Raw genomic sequence first — 17506 nt, forward strand, 5'->3', positions numbered from 1 at the left:
AGTGTAAAAGCTTAAAATTAAATTATTATAGAAGTATGGATATGCTATTGTGGGGACTCAAAAATAATGTATTGATTTTGAGATTAGCACCTCAGATCAAACTGACTTTTACTTGATATCTTGATTTAGAGGCCATTGCCTGCTCATTCACATTATGCTGACAAAATGTCAACAATATAGCGGTGGAACGCTCCTTCTAGGTCAGAGGTCGGAAACATACGGCTCTTTTACTGCCCTGTTTTGGCTCCACAGCAGAATTAGATTTGTAGGTAAAAATATAATAATCCTCCTTTGCAGTAAAATAAAGCTCTGCTGATCGTTCAACACAGTTTAACAATAAATGGTCTTAAACGCTGGAGTTAATGTAGAACTGCTAATTCACCCTTTAACCCTGAAGGTTGGTGCACAGACTGCTGATCACCATAGCAACGCAGAGAACAATCTCAAATAGCTAGTAGCTAACGAAACAGCAAAGAGAAAGATTTAAGATGAACATTAATAATTTGGAGACGAATGGACTTATTTGCATTTATAATCACTCCAGCTGGTTTCCTGATACGTTTAAACTGCAACAAGAAGCTGTCAAACACAAAAAAGTCAGAAGCTAGTCAGGTTCTCATTTGCCAGCTTCTTGTTTGAATCTTCCTGTTCCACCTTAAATGGTGCAGCTGTTACATTCTGGCACCTCAGGCACCATTTAAGCTGGAACGGGAAAATTCAAGCAAGAAGCTGGCGAATGAGAAGCGACTTCAGCCTCATACAAAATCAAACGTTGAGAGACATTTTACAAGAAACTTTTGAGGAAAAGTTTCCTGCTAGAGATGCGAGAAAAGCGGCTATAGCTGAGCTAAAGCTTAAAGCAGAGCAAAGTAAGTCTGCGTTTTCATTTATATTATATTTTTAGTCTTTACTAGTACATCAGCACATACTGAGACACATTTACAGCCAAGATGGTCAAATGGACATTTAATGTTGTGGCTCCCAAGGTGGTTTGATTTTTGCTGAAAGGACAAAATGGCTCTTTTTAACGTTTGGGTTGCCAACCTCTGTTTTAAGTTTTGCGAATACTATCTATTGTATAAAACACTGTTTAAAAAATCAGGCATTTTAATGTAATGATTCTCCATTAGGTAGTTTTTACCAGCATTAAACTCTTCAGATGTCTGGTTCCTATCACCACCACTGCGAACAAGTGTGTCTACAATGGCACGTTTTACATCATGACTTTTTTATGATTTGGTTTATATTTAATTATTTTCTCATGATTATCTGACTATCTGTATCTGATGATTGAATTATGCAGAAATTTGGGGAAATGGGGGGATTTCCCCTTTACTGGCCCATACTAATTCATTGTTTTAAAAACGTACATGAATAATACATCATATTCTCTTTTCCGTCATGGGAATCATCGCTTTGGAAACATTATCAGCTTCCTTGTCAGTCATTGCTGATATCTGATTACTTTGCCCTGTCACCGAGCCTTAGTGGAGCATCTTCATCATCATCATCATCTTTCACTGCTTAATCCAGACAGGGTCGCATCGCAGAATCTTTGTCTGAGTGCTGTTAGAGTCCGTACACTGTTTTGGTTCCCTGTCTCGTTGCCTTTGTTTGTGTGTCAGGTGGCAGCCGTCGTACGTGTGTCTTGTGCTTTGATCCTGTAAATCAGTGTTGCAGATATGCGACAGTCTTTTATCTCATGCCTTTATCTCTAAAGCAGTGTTTCTGAGTGAGGCGGGCGCTGCTGAAAAGCATCTCTGTGGGATAAAAGTGACGGCTCGTGTGCAGGACTAGTCCTCTGGGGGTTTCTGATATATAAATATATATATATATATATATATATATATTTATTATTTTCTTTAATCTCGGGAGACTTTAATTTTCCTCACAGTTTGAAACTCTCACCAAGGAGAATTTTATTATGCTAAGCCGTGTTTAGGGTTCATTTCTGCTTTACTGTTGCTAATGGTGATGGCAGCTATGAAATTACAGTGAATATTATTAAATGGCTCAGTAACAGTCAAGGCTTTGAAAATGATATGTTAAAAAGATCTTATTAAAAAAGATATGAATGATGTGTGTCTGCGTTTGTGAGAATCTTTACAATGTATTAATATTTGTTTCATAGCTTTTATAACAGTATAAGGTAGCAATAAGCCACGAGAGGCCGTGCATTACAGTGATTTTATCACGGGGAAGGGTGTTCTTAGGCACAAAGTGAAGCATCAAGTGGCAAATTGCTTTTGTAAAACGGCAGCCAACATAAAATATGATAAAATACACCATTTTCCAGACAATAATTTGTTATTATTCATAATAATCAACAAAATGAAGTATTTCGCCAAGAAATGTCATTTCTTTAGAGTACGGTATCGTTGCCAAGTAGCCATGGACGTTGAATGAAGAGAATGCTTGGTATATTATAATATTGTATATATTGTATATATATAACTTTTTCCTCATGTAACAATGAACATATGATAACACAGCACTGTTTAATACAAAAACCTTTGCTTTATAAGTACTTTTTGGTCACCAAATGACCACCGTGAGTCTTATTTAGCACTAATCCAGCGGCCCCTCTTCTGACACTGGGGCTGAATCTCAAATGGCTCTCTGCTCTCTACACAGTGCACTATGTAGGTGTTTAAATACTGGATCCTGCAGCCCAACAGAGCAAAATACAGCTAAGAAATAGTCATTAGGGACTCATTCAAACTCAATAAATGATGCTTTATTTGGCTGTAGAGGCTAGAATTTCTAAACTTTCAGAGTTAGCACACTATTTAGGGATTTGAAGCATGTTTTTACTTCATCAGTATACTCGGTGGTCCATGTGAGCAGCATGAGAGTCAAAGATTAATCCAATAACAGCACAAGGGTTTTGTCATGCTGTGGCACAGTGATACACAGTTCAGTTGTTGTGAGGTGAGCATTGGTGTGCGTATATTGTGCATATTACAACGGCTTTGAATGCGACTCAGCCAATCAGATTTTAAGACCGGATATATAATACTTAAATAGATAAATATAAATACATTTTTAAACAGGACCATCCTGTTTGTCCTTGTTTTGTTTTCAAAAGAAATAAACATTATTATAATAATAACATATATTTTTTATGTTTTTCCTGTTGTTGCACCACCTGACATGGTAAACTGAACTGGTGTAACTGTTTGTAATGACATTTTTTAAGTATTATGTCTGCTGACTTTGATATTGCGTCATGAAAGTCACTTAGGGTCTTCTTTGTTAAGCAATAGCCTGCCAACTCTTTCTTCAAAGAATGAGTCCTTTGTTGTCGGTTGTGCTGCATGACATTAGAGAACAGTACAGTTTACAGTTGCTATTTGGAAACATTATTACTTCAAAGGTTTCAAACAAAAAATCATGTCGAAATATTTTATTTAGAATTTTAATTTATGTGTACACACATAAAATCATAATCTTATTCATTAAAACACAAAAATGACACGGAATCACAGAACATATGTGTTTCGGTAGTGACAATTCTTAATGTTCCACACTGATTTTCAGACTTTGTGACACATTTACTTCAAAACAAATGGGATCTAACTGCTCACCATGTGGCCATGAGGGACAGGGATGCCTTTTCTTCCTGCTCTAAAATGCAGGGGTGTGGCTAGTATAAGGCTCCACCTACAGAGTAAAACTATTTGTGTTTCGCTAGTGACATGAAAACGTAAAGCCAGCATTTTTTTAACTTAAAAATTTAACTCGTGATGAATCTAAATATTTCAACTTCACTTTAAAATGAATCTAAAAATTAAAACAATCTAAGAATGCAAAAAAAAATAATAAATCAATAAATTAAGCATTATTTTCAAGTGTACATTTAGGCATTAGGGTTTGGGACAGTCGTCTCCAAATAGCAAGTACCCTATAAATGAGCATTTAGTGTGTATTTAGCGTTTTACTATCTTAATTAATGCCTTGGGTTTAAGTAAATTATAATGCTTGTAAATATCTAAAGTCTTAATACTTATTTTTTTTTTTTATTTGTTTTTGTTTTTATTTTTTGCCATTTGAACTAATTCTGTAGTATGTATATGTCTCCATATATGTCATGTCAAAAGACAGAACATTGCTGACCTTTCCACAGACGGAATGAATAATTCTAGCGAGTCCTGCGATGTGTAGGCTGATGCGGTATTCACAAGGTTATTATGAATGTCTGGATATGTTAACGTGGGCAATAGTGCAATAACTCATTCTGTTCTGCTGCCTCTGCTGCTTGAGGTTGTCAGTGTGGGAGGATTCAAAGCAGGATTCAGCAAATTTAACAACAAATTAGTAACAGACAAATAGCTGGCTGCTAATTAATGTGCATTTCAGTTTGCTGAACACAGGAGAGTAAAATCAAATGCACTTAAAAATGCTTGTAAAATTAAGGTTAACTCAAGGCTATGTTGAAACTATAATACTTATTGCAACTGTTTAAATTTTAGTAACTCTTAGGCTCAGTCCTATTTCACCCCTCGCCCCTAGCACTGAGCCCTTAGCTCTCTGTTTTGCCCAATCACATCCAGGACTAGGGTGACCTGATTTTTGTTGAGATAGAGGGGTAGGGCGGAGTGTTACGTGGCTCTCCGAACGGAGGCTTTTCAGAGAGACACTCCAAACAGAGAGTTATGAGAAAAAAAGAAAAACCAGCAAGATGGCTGAACAAGAGACCAAGGAAACCCATAATTGTGAGAATTTTCTCCGTTAAAAAATTATGATAACCACTGTATTTTCTTAGTTTAATGTCATTTCAATGTATTATGGTCGTTTTCTTCATAACAAGCACAAAAAATTGCTAATAATATACTAATGTCTTGGTAGCTAGTGAGCTAAATTTCCCGTTCCACCTTAAATAGTCCAGTAGTTCTGACGCCTGAAGCGCCAGAATGTAACTGCTGCACCATTTAAGGTGGAACAAGAAAAATTCAAACAAGAAGCTGGTGAATATCTGACTTCAGCTTCATATCACTGAAGAATTAGTGGTGGGTGATAATAAAAGTATATGATGCCCTAAATGTAACTAAAGCCCAGCAGTGAGGAGCTGAACTTTACCCTCCTCTGCTGTCACTGCAGACTGGCAGGGTCACCTACAGAGCAGCGCTAGTAGCTGTTAATGAAGGAGTGTTCTTTTTATTTGAGGGCCCCATTTCAGAGGGAAGATTTCAACCATTACCCCCTGTAATTCAGTTCCGAGGGGCAACACTCGAAAACAAGGGGTAGGGGTAAAAATAAGAAATGGGATTGGGCCTTAAACTCCAACGTAGTAGCAGGTTATGTTCAAACTTAGCTGTAATTGACATTCGGCTGGTGCAACTGGCTACTGCAGTATAACATTAAAATTGTCACGCATCCCTCTGGCTCTGAGACACACTCAGACTCCATCTCCCAGAATCCTCTGGGAGATCACATGACCCAAGTGACTCCTGAACATTCCTCACAATCCAATTTCGACTCTGCCTGACCCTTTTTGGACTTACTGCCTTCTGTTATGTTTGTCTTTTTGTGTTGGATGTCTTTTTTGGATTTGACCTACACCTGTTTACTGACCACGAAGCTGGATTGTGATTCTTACAGTAAAGCCTCTTTTTCTCCTTTTAACCATGAGCGTCTGAATCCTTCTGGCACGTTACAAAAATCTAAAATATAAATATTATATTGGTGGATTATCAGTAATCAGAATTTTTGGCAGTTAAAATCAGTGTAGGATTAGCCACAAAATGTTCATATCGTAATTGTAATATTGTCATTGTGTCAGAATACTGGCTTTATCTGCTGCTTTGTTTGCTTACATGTCTCAGAGGAGAAGATACTTATAAATGTGTGCATGGCAACAAACACACAGGCACGCAGACCCCCCCCTGGGCTGTGTCTCTCCCCTGATCTGGCTTCCTGACCACTGGGGACAGATGGGTGAGCAGTAAGAGTCTGGACAGCTAACATGCACACACACACACACAGACATGCAAGGCGGCTCAGACATACACTCCACACGCACATTCTTATCCACTCATTCACTCACACGGGTCAGCAGACACACGCATGTTGACTTACTCGTCCACAGACGCATACACACGGACACACTCTTGCATGCATTTGCAGTTACTCTCGCAGAAATGTAAGCTGTGGGTTTCTCAAAACATGCAAGGGGTAAAGGAGATTTAAAAAAATCAAAATTTCTGTATAATTCAGTCTCTGAGATGTAAACAGAGTCATTTAGAGTGGTTTGAGAAATTTAATAAACTCAAAAGTTTCTTTACAATGGTGGTGATAGGAACCATGGTTCTATTGTTCACATTGCATTTTAAATATAGCCATTTTATTTACTATCCCAAAAGAGTTCTATTGTATTCAGATCCAGAGACTAGGAAGGCCACTGAAGAACACTGAACTCGTTGTCCATGTTCAGTTTGCGACGGCTTTTGCTTTCGGACATGGTGCGTTATCATGCTGGAAGTAGCCGTTAGAAGGTGGTAAATCATGGCCATGAAGGGACGCACATGGTCAGCAACGATACTCAAATAGGCTGTGGCATTCAATCGATCTTTGATTCATCCTAAAATGTGCCAAGAAAGCATTCCCCACACCATTACACCACCTCCACCAGCCTGGACTGTTGACACAAGGCAGGTCGGCCCACAGATTAATTCTGTTAGCACCAAATTCTAACCCTACCATCTGTGTGCCTCAGCGTAAATTGAGACCAGGCTACATTATTCCAGTCCTTAACTGTCCAGTTTTGGTGACTCTGTGCCCACTGCAGCCTCAGCTTTCTGTTCTTGGCTGACAAAAGTGGAACCCAACATGGTCTTCTGCTGTTGTAGCCCATCCACCTCGAGGTTCGACTGGTGGTGCCTTCTGAGATGCTGTTCTACTCACCATATTTGTTCAGAGTGGTTATTTGAGTTACCGTAGCCTTTCACGTAAGTTCTACCATAGCAGAACTTCTGCTCACTAGATGTTTTTGCTTTATTGCACCATTCTGAGTAAAATCTAAAGGCCGTTGTGCATGAAAAGAGGATGGATGTCCCATATATGGATAGTGACAGACTAGGGCAGAATGCAAGTGGGCATCATAATGATGTCATTATTGTGATAAATTACATCACAATAATTTGATCTGTGGGTCATTAGTTGTAGAATTAATTTAAGAGAACCTGTAAATAACAAACAACCAGCATATAGTAGCTGCATAAACTGCATGTTAATAAGTAGCTGATGTCAGTCCATTATGAATTGTTTTTTGTTTGTTTGTTTTTTCTTGTTGCTCTGTAAACAGCTTATTTATTTTGTAAATGTTGAATAAAACAAAAATAAATAATTGTAGCTTTTTTGGATGTGGCACTATGACTTTTTGGAGCGTTTTATCCATTACATACCACATATCACAGTGTCTAAAAGTATGATGATATGAGGTTTGCCAAATGACCATATTTATTGTTCTCATGATAAGATGATGTCATTTTATGTCACAATCTGGTCTTCAGATTATGTTGTGAATATCATCAATACTTAAAGAACACTGACGAACTACATGTGTCATAACAAAGAAAGCATTAGGCCTCTTGAACTGAATATAGTGTGGTGTGTGACTGGGGCAGGACTCCTCTTGTCACTGGCATGGTACCCTCAAGGGTACATCTCAATACCTTTAGTCAGGGAACATAACTGAACCATAATCCACTGAAATGATATGTTCTAAGCTGTACTGACTCCACACACCCCGTCTCGTCTCCAGGCTTTTATTTTACTGTTCTGTTTTAAATCATTCGGGTATGAAAAGGTACAAATACGAACTTTTCATCTGGAAAAACTTATTTAAGGTTCACAATCAGACCTTAAAACCACTGTTGTACCTTTGATGGTCCATTTACATTGTTTGTATCTTGATAAACGAAAAATGTACCTGAACAGAACCTTTATTTCTCACAATGTAGTTTTTGATAATATATTTTGCATGTTTTTAACCCCATTCAATATTCAGGGCCTGCCAGTGGGCCTAACGTTTTATTACACACTTCTATAACCTAAGAAAACTCAACTAGTTGGCAGTGGAGTCCCTGCAGTTACTGAATAATAAGCCTTAGTATGTAATAACACTGATTTTAAGGGGTTAAGTGTGGCACTGATAGTTCTTTTACTTCTGTGATTGTGGTGTACAGTACAGTGCAGGAGTCAGAGACACCTTTCACTTCATTTACAGTCATTTTAATTCACAGTTAAATTATTTAGCATCAAGAAAAAAAGTGGAAAATCTATATTTAACAGAAAAGTACATAGACGCTTCAACAGCTAAGCCGAATATCAGATTTTTCAGTATTGTCCAGTAAGTGTCCACTTTTTGCCTTTACTTCTTCCAGTCTTTCAAGTTTTTGCCTTCGGTTATTTTAAAAGTTCACCTCCAAAGTTCAGTCTTAGAAGTTGGTTGCGTTTTGACGTTTGCACTGTACTGTATTTGCTCACCCTTAGCAAATAGTGTTGAGCTGCCTGTTTCTCTCTTATTCACATGCATACACATGCAGTTAAACAGTTGCTCAGTCATTCCACTCCAACACATGGTCATACCGATTAATGGAGGGCATGCAGCAGTTCACGCACATGCTTGTACACACACACACACACACACACACCCAAACACAGCCACCGGCAGGTGTTATCTGTTATCACGACTCTCTTTTCCTCCCACTTGTGTTCACACACACATACACACACACATGAAAAAGCAGCCAAGGTGGTTTCAGTCTGGGATTTTCAGCCTGTTATCACGACTCTTATCTCTACACGCACTCACGCATTCACACACACACACACACTGAGCGGCTGGGTTGCTGTTCTCAGTGCAGGGCCCTTTGTAATCCTTTATGGCTTCACGTATAGAGTAATGAGACAGGCTGTGTAGGACTCCCACACGCATCTCAGTGCTGTGAGATGTCAGCGATGCTAACGTCTGCCAGGGCTACTGAACCCCCCCTACCCCTCGTAAGCTCTGCTGGCTGGACACTCTCTAAGACTTAACCTCTGTGCTTATAGTTCTCTAGTGGAGTAATACTGTGAAGCACTAATCGTTATAGGTCCTTACTAAATGTATTCATCCTTAATAAGAGCTGAAGCATGAAATATGAGTCCAAACCAGATGGGACCTGACTTGGGGTCTGCACGGGCCCGTACTAAACACTGACGAAGGACTAGAGGATGACCAACACAAACTGTGCAGCAGCAGATGAGCTATCGTCTCTGACTTTACATCTACAAGGTGGACTGACAAATTTGGAGTGTCTAATAGAGTGGACAGTGAGTGGACACAGTGTTTAAAAACTCCGGCAGCACTGCTGTGTCTGATCCACTCAGACCAGCACAACACACACTAACACACCACCACCACGTCAGTGTTACTGCAGTGCTGAGAATGACCCACCATCCAAATAGTACCTGCTCTGTGAGGGTCCATGGGGGTCCTGACCACTGAAGAACAGGGTAAAAGGGGGCTAACAAAGTATTAGAGAAACAGATGGCCTACAGTCTGTAACTGTAGAACTACAAAGTGCACCTATATAGTAAGTGGAGCTGATAAAATGGACAGTGAGCGTAGAAACAAGGAGGTGGTCATAATGTTATGACTGATCGGTGTATTTTGTCATTGCACTGTTAATCTGTAGTTCCAGCTTGCAGGGGAAACAGTAGTTGGGTGTGGAAGTGCGTGGCTCAGAGTGTGAACAGCTGGTATCTACTTCTCAGCCCACATGTCCCAGTCTCTCCGCTGCTCTCACGCAGAGCACAGAGGCGTGTTTGTGGTGTGCCGGATGCAGCTTCGTCCTCTGCCTGTTATTGCGGGTCATACAGGAGAGAATGTATTTGTTCCCCCTGTTCTTCCTGAGCTTTGTTTGTCTGGGTTGATTGCTTTTGTCTGAACGCACATGTGCTCGGGTGTGTTTGTCAGATGGAGAGAGAATGTCTGCGTACATAGACAAATGCTAGGGTGTCTCTGTGTTTGACTGCTACAGCGCTGTTTGCCTGATTTTAAGGAGGCAGCGCATATTGATTGTGTGCGGGGTGCAGGTGTGTTTGGGTGGGCCTGCGGAGTGTTTGATGAAGTTCGATGTGTGACTGATGAAGCACTGTTTGGCCACTTTTAAAGTGGAATTATCTACACTCGAATGACCCCACGCACACTTAAACACACACTCTCGAGGATGGTTATGCCCACTGGCACCATCGCATAATAATAAATCATGAATATTAATTTATATAGCATGTTTCGCTTTAATTACAAAATCTCTAAATGCAGAAATATGAATAAGAAAATGACTTAAAGCTCAAAACGATGTTACACATTAAAAACTGCTGGGTTGTTTTCTACCCAATTCTGCCCAGTCGTTCACTGGGTTGAGCCTGTTGGGTCACTGTGGGTCATAGTTTTTGCTGCGGCAGACGGGTCAATTTCAGATCATAACAGGGCTGGTTAAAGTTAGTTTGCTGGCTTCTCATCAGTCAAAACTAACAGGAATCAGTAAATAAAGACTTCTTACTACTTACTATACAGTGAAACTTTAAAACCACCTCCTTGTATCTTCACTCATTGTCCATTTTATCAACTCCACTAAAGCAAAATGTCAAATACACACTTAAAAAGATGGTTCTTCAAGGGTTCTTTGTGCTTAAAAGGTTCTTTGCATGGTGAAATGGTTCTTCAGATTGATGGAGGATGTGCTGTAGATAGTTTTATATAAAATACAGGTACAATATAAAGCTTGTACACTGCAAAAAATAGTAGCTTGTATATTGAAATTATCTCAATTCTAATCTGTCTATCTAATATTTCTTATTTTGAGATGGTTGTGCTCTTATTTTAAGATTAGCTAATTTCTAGTCCTTTTTACCTGTTTTAAGTAATTGTATTAAGAAAAAATATCTCCCTCTACTGGCACAAAGTTTTGCTGATTTCAAGCACATTTCTTAAAATTAGTAAAATTTTCTGGCAATATAGTGAGATAACTTACTTAATAAAATCACTTAAAATGAGTAAGAAATGTTTGGAAATAAGTTAATTCAACAATCTCAACAGGAGAACAATCTGAGAAGCCAAGAACTCATTGTTCTAGATAAAACCATTCCCTTTACTAAGCAACCTTTTTTTTAAATATATAGAGTAACATGACGGCCTATTTGTAGATTTTCATGTGTCACAAACTACAACCCCAATTGCAACACTGTGTAAAATGTATATAAATGTAAACAAAAACAGAATGCAATGATTTGCAAATCTCATAGACCCATAGAGCCATAGCACTAATGCAACCCTATACCATTGGAGATGTAGGCTTTTAAACTGTGTGCTGATAACAAACTGGATGGTCCCTCTCCTCTTGAGTCTGCAGGACACAGTATTCATGCTTTCCAAAAAGAATTTCAAATTTTGATTCATCTGACCACAGAACAGTTTTCCATTTTGGCTCATGTCCATTTTAAATGAGATTTGGCCCAGAGAAGACGGCGGCGTTTCTGGATCGTGTTGACATATGGCTTCTTCTTTGCGTGATGCAGTTACAGTACAGTAACTTGCATTTGTGGATTGCAAGATGATCTGTGTTCGTAGACAGTGATTTCTGGAAGTGTTCCTGAGCCCATGCAGTGATTTCCAGTACAGAATCGTGCCTGTTTTCAATTCAGCACCGCCTGAGGGCCCGAAAATCATGAGTATCCATTACTGACCGTCGGCCTTGTCCCTTGCATACAGGGATTTGTCCAGATTCTCTGAATCTTTTAATGTTATTATGTACTGTTAATAGTGGAATATTCAAAGTCTTCACAATTTTATGTTGAGGAACATTTTTGTAAAATTGTAGTTTTTCATAGATTGGTGAACCTCTGCCCATCTTTCCTTCTGAGAGACTCCGCCTCTCTAAAGTGCTCTTTTAATACCCAGTCATGTGAGTTAGTTGCAAATTGCTCCTCCAACTGTTTTTATTAGTACCTCTTACTTTTCCGGCCTTTTGTTGCTCCTGTCCCAACTTTTTTAGATGCGTTGCTGCCATCAAGTTCTAAATGAGTTCATGAAATGGTAAAATGTCTCACTTTAACATCTGATATGTGTTCTATGTTCTATTGTGAATAAAATATGGGTCTATGAGGTTTACAAATCATTGCATTCTGTTTTTATTGACATTTATTTAAAATTTACACAGCATCCCAACTTTCGGAATTGCGGTTGTACCTTTTTGAACTAAAAATCATGAATGGAAATACCAGTTACATTCATCGTTAGTTTAAAATAAGCCACCACTCAACCCAACTGCATTCAGATTGTGTTGCTTTCTCACTCAGAAAACATCACAGTGCATCCAACAATAATGTCAGCGTGGAGCTTCTTTTATATAGTGATATATAGTACCGACTACTCTGAAGGCACTCAAGAAATATGGTGAGAAGCTTCCTCAATGTGGGACTGCAGAGGCTATTTAAGTAACACGACTGCATCCTCTAAGATGTGTAATGTGTGCTCTGTGTGTTCGGCCGCATCCCTGTTTGTCGGAACTATCTCTGGGAGATGTCCTGCTACTTCCTGTCGATTCCTGCTTGTGGCTCGTGTAAATATCTTGAAGGCTGTAATCATCTTTCCATGGCAAGCATGTGCGTGCGTGTGTGCTGGGACGTGACCTCATACATACCATAATTTCCCAACACAAAAGAGCTGAGAGGAAGTCAGGGCCTATAGAAGCATCCATTAAACACCCGAGGAGCTTACTCACAGGCAGACAGCTACATTTATCAGCCACTTCCTTCTCATGCACACAGGTCACCAAAAAACACATAGAGACAATGAAGGAGAGCAAACAGAGAGGCAGAGTGAGGGAACAGAGCACGATTCATTCAGCAGTTGCTGCGTTCATGTCAGTCAGAGGAGCTGAGAAAGGGGTTATTGTTCTTTGGTTTGGGAGTAATATAAGTTGTGATGTTCTTGTCAGTAAAACATCGCTAAACAGAGAAGGAGGAAAGCGTTTGAATCAGATGCGTATTTTGCCTCAAGCACTAAAAGCATCAGTGTTTCTATTTCAACAGCCAGGAGATTAGAAATAGATTAGGAGGTGATTCATAGATCATAGATCGTTTCCTCTCCTCTTACCCACACACACTTATACAGGCGCGCATGTTTGTTTTGGTAAATTATCAGGATGTGGGGTCATTTTTATGGCTCATATCTGTTAATACCCATCTGCCTTAGTCTACGGAGCCCTGGTGACATCCCATATAAATAAAAATAATGTGTGGCCACGCCTTATTAAAGCATGGGAACAGAATCCTAATGCATACCCACGACTTAGTAAGGCATGATCTCGCTCCCACATCTTCCTAAGCCATGGCCAAGACTTAATTATCTCATTACCACACCTTACTAAATCGTGGCCACGCATTACGATCTCGTTCCCAAGCCTACTGAATCGTGGCCGCACATTAGCATCTTGTTCCCACATCTTACTAAATTGTGGTCACGCATTAGGATCTTGTTCCCACACCTTACTAAATCGTGGACTCACATTAGCATCTCATTTCCACACCTTACTAAATCGTGACCACGCATTAGGATCTCGTTCCTACGCCTTACTAAATCATGGCCACACATTAGGATCTCGTTCCCACACCTTACTAAATTGTGGCCACGCATTAGGATCTTGTTCCCACACCTTACTAAATCGTGGACTCACATTAGCATCTCATTTCCACACCTTACTAAATCGTGACCACGCATTAGGATCTCTTTCCTACGCCTTACTAAATCATGGCCACACATTAGGATCTCGTTCCCACACTTTACTAAATCGTGGCCAAGCATTAGGATCTCGTTCCCACGCTTTACTAAATCGTGGCCACGCATTAGGATCTCGTTCCCACACTTTACTAAATCGTGGCCACGCATTAGGATCTCGTTCCCACGCTTTACTAAATCGTGGCCACGCATTAGGATCTCGTTCCCACGCTTTACTAAATCGTGGCCACGCATTAGGATCTCGTTCCCACGCCTTACTAAATCATGGCCACACATTAGGATCTTGTTCCCACACCTTACTAAATCTTGGCCACGCATTAGGATCTCATTCCCACACTTTACTAAATCGTGGCTACGCATTAGGATCTCGTTCCCACACTTTACTAAATCGTGAAGATGCTATAATGAACCTTTTTCAAAAAAGTAAATGCTTCAAGTTAACCCAAAAAAGATGGTTCCTTAAGTGTTCTTTAGTAAAGAAAATGGTTCTATATAGAACTATGATCACTCAAAGAACCCTTTTGTATGATTAAAGGGTTCTTTGCATCGTAAAAGCGTTCTTCAAATTGATGGAAAATGTGCTGTAGATGGTACTAGAACCTTTTTGAAAAGGGTTCTATATAGCACCACCAAAAATAGGCTCTTCTTTTGTTATGATGTCTAGCTTGTAACAATAGGAGACCCGTTTCTTGTTTGAGTGTTCATAGTTCTATATAGAACCAATTTCTTTACTAAAAAACCCTTGAAGAACAATGTTTAGAGCCCTTTTCAGAAAAGTCCTGTATAGAACCATATACAACATGCAAAGGGTTCTTTGAGTGTACATGATTCTATTTAGAACCATTTTCTTGACTTAAGAACCCTTAAGAACCCTTTTTTGAAAGTGTACTGCATACTTTGTTACCCTGCATACCCTTTTACCCCATTCCTCAATGGTCAGGACCCCCATGGACCCTCACAGAGCAGGTACTATTTGGGTGGTGGATCATTCTCAGCACTGCAGTAACACTGACGTGGTGGTCGTGTGTTAGTGTGTGTTGTGCTGGTCTGAGTGGATCAGACACAGCAGTGCTGCTGGAGTTTTTAAACACCTCAGTGTCACTGCTGGACTGAGAATAGTCCACCAACCAAAAATATCCAGCCAACAGCGTCCTGTGGGCAGCGTCCTGTGACCACTGATGAAGGACTAGAGGATGACCAACACAAACTGTGCAGCAGCAGATGAGCTATCGTCTCTGACTTTACATCTACAAGGTGGACTGACAAGGTAGGAATGTCTAATAGAGTGGACAGTGAGTGGACACAGTGTTTAAAACCTCCAGCAGCACTGCTGTGTCTGATCCACTCGTACTAGCGTAACACACACTAACACACCACCACCAGGTCAGGGTCATTTTCTGTGCTTAATCACAAACCCTTGGGTAATCGTGGTGATATATTAGCTAATACCACAGGTCCAGTAAACTCCTTGGTTTCTGGGATTAGTCAGCTTTGGTGTGATTTCTCTTGCTGCAAGAGAGTCTTTCACGGAGAAAGAAGTCATGCTGTCAGTAAACGTTTGCAGAAATCTGCCTCTCGCTTGGACTCCGTTCCACACACAGCCAGACAAAGATGGAGACTTTTTTATATGTGGAAAATTAAGATGGCAACATGAGAAGGTTTACCATTCCAACTGTATTGATCCGTATAAAAGGCCCAACATGATAATTATCACCTCCTGTTAACAGTTTTCTTTCTGTTTTTGTTGCTCTCTCTTTCTCTCTCTCTCTCTCTCTCTCTCTCTCTCTCTCTCTCTCTCTCTTTCTCTCAGAGTGATGGATCTTATACAGCAGGTGTCTGAGGCGGGTCGTGAGCTGGACGCCATGAGGGCAGAACGCGACACAACGCAAGGAGAGTTGGTGAACGAGTGCAGCCGCCGGTTGCGACTCAGGTAAGGAAATGAGGGAACAATACAGCTCTCCTGGCCGAGAGAGAGAGAGAGAGAGATAGAAAAGAGAGAAAAGAAGAAAAGCAGGCGGGGGGGCAGCGAAGCTCCCATTGGCTGGCGAGAACGTGTGTGGAGTCTCCACAGTAGCCGCCACAACCACAGCACGACAGGAAGAACGCTGCAGATGAGAAACAACTGTGTGTGTGGATAAAAGTGTGTGAAACTGAGAGCAGAAATAGAGAAGAGAAAAACAGAGAGTTACAGCTGACCTTGATTTCAGTTTATTGGACTTTTATAGTCCATCAGCAACAGAGCAGCATATCCGCATCGTAGAGGGGTTTAAAAGCGCATGGCGTTCGAAAAACAGAGGTGATGAATTTACTGGGTTCAGATGTGTACAGTATTTTCACACTACTAAAAACAGGTCGGGCGGCACGGTGGCGCAGTGGGTAGCGCTGTCGCTGTCGCCTCACAGCAAGAAGGGCCTGGGTTCGATTCCCGGCCGGGCGACCGGGGTCCTTTCTGTGTGGAGTTTGCCTGTTCTCCCCGTGTCTGCGTGGGTTTCCTCCGGGTACTCCGGTTTCCTCCCACAGTCCAAAGACATGCAGTCAGGCTGATTGGACATGCTAAAATTGCCCCTAGGTGTGAGTGTGTGTGTGAATGTGTATGTCTGTCTGCCCTGCGATGGACTGGCGACCTGTCCAGGGTGTATCCTGCCTTCCGCCCAGTGACAGCTGGGATAGGCTCCAGCACCCCACCGTGACCCAGAAGGATAAGCGGTTTAGATGATGTATGTATGTATGTAAAAACAGGTCTGGTCAAAAGTCAGTCTTTGATTTATTTAGTTTATTTTTATTTAGTTGATTTGATTTACTTTGATTTATTTAGTTATTTATTTGATTTATTAAGTTATTGATTTTTTCTGGAGATATATTTCCAAAGAGATTAGATGTGAGACTAGGAATCTGGGGCTCCTAACAACCACCTGCAAGGTCTGGAAGACCACCAAACCTGTCCCCATCTGATAAACAGCACTTAAAGCTTTCACCTTTGATCAGAGAGGAGAAAATTAAGCTGCTTCAGATCTGAAAACATCCACAGGTGTTTCTGTCCATCCTTCCACTGTGAGAAAGGATGTGTAGCTGTCAAGAAGGCCTTACTGAGAAAAGGGAATAGGGAACAAAATACATAATCAACAATAAATAAAACAACACAGAACACACACAGCTCTACATTTCCAACAGCTAGCGAGGGGGGATTACAATGACCACAGTATAGAGTCACTTAGCTAGCCCCAAAAGAGTCCATAGCCGCAGGGAAAGTCTCCCCCACAACTATTGTACGTTACACAGGCAGCCAGCCTAGGAAGCCTCGAAGGCCGAAAAATGTCCTCTGTCACAAAGGGGGAGCATTTTCCAGCAGCTGAACACCACCAGTCCAGTCCAGGCAGCCTCATAGCTGCAGTGCAGCGTCACCTGAGTGGCCGACCCAGGCAGCCACGTAACTGTGATGTAGTGACGCTTAGGCAGCCAGCCCGAGAGGCCTTGTTGTTGGGGCGTAACGCTGCTCTTGCAGCCGAAGGCTGCTGGTCCAGGCTGCCCCACAGCTGCACTGCAGCGTCATCCAAGCAGCCGGCCCAGCAGCCACGTATCTGAGATGTAGTGTCGATCAGGTCCCCAGTCCCAATGTGGCCCCAATACAACGCCACTCAAGCGACCGGTCCAGGCCGCACTGTAGCTGTGATGTAGCATCACCCAAACAGCCCAAGAAGCCTCTGAACCACGGGTGGAAAA

Source organism: Colossoma macropomum, unplaced genomic scaffold, assembly GCF_904425465.1.
Source record: "Colossoma macropomum unplaced genomic scaffold, Colossoma_macropomum, whole genome shotgun sequence".
Lineage (NCBI taxonomy): Eukaryota > Metazoa > Chordata > Actinopteri > Characiformes > Serrasalmidae > Colossoma > Colossoma macropomum.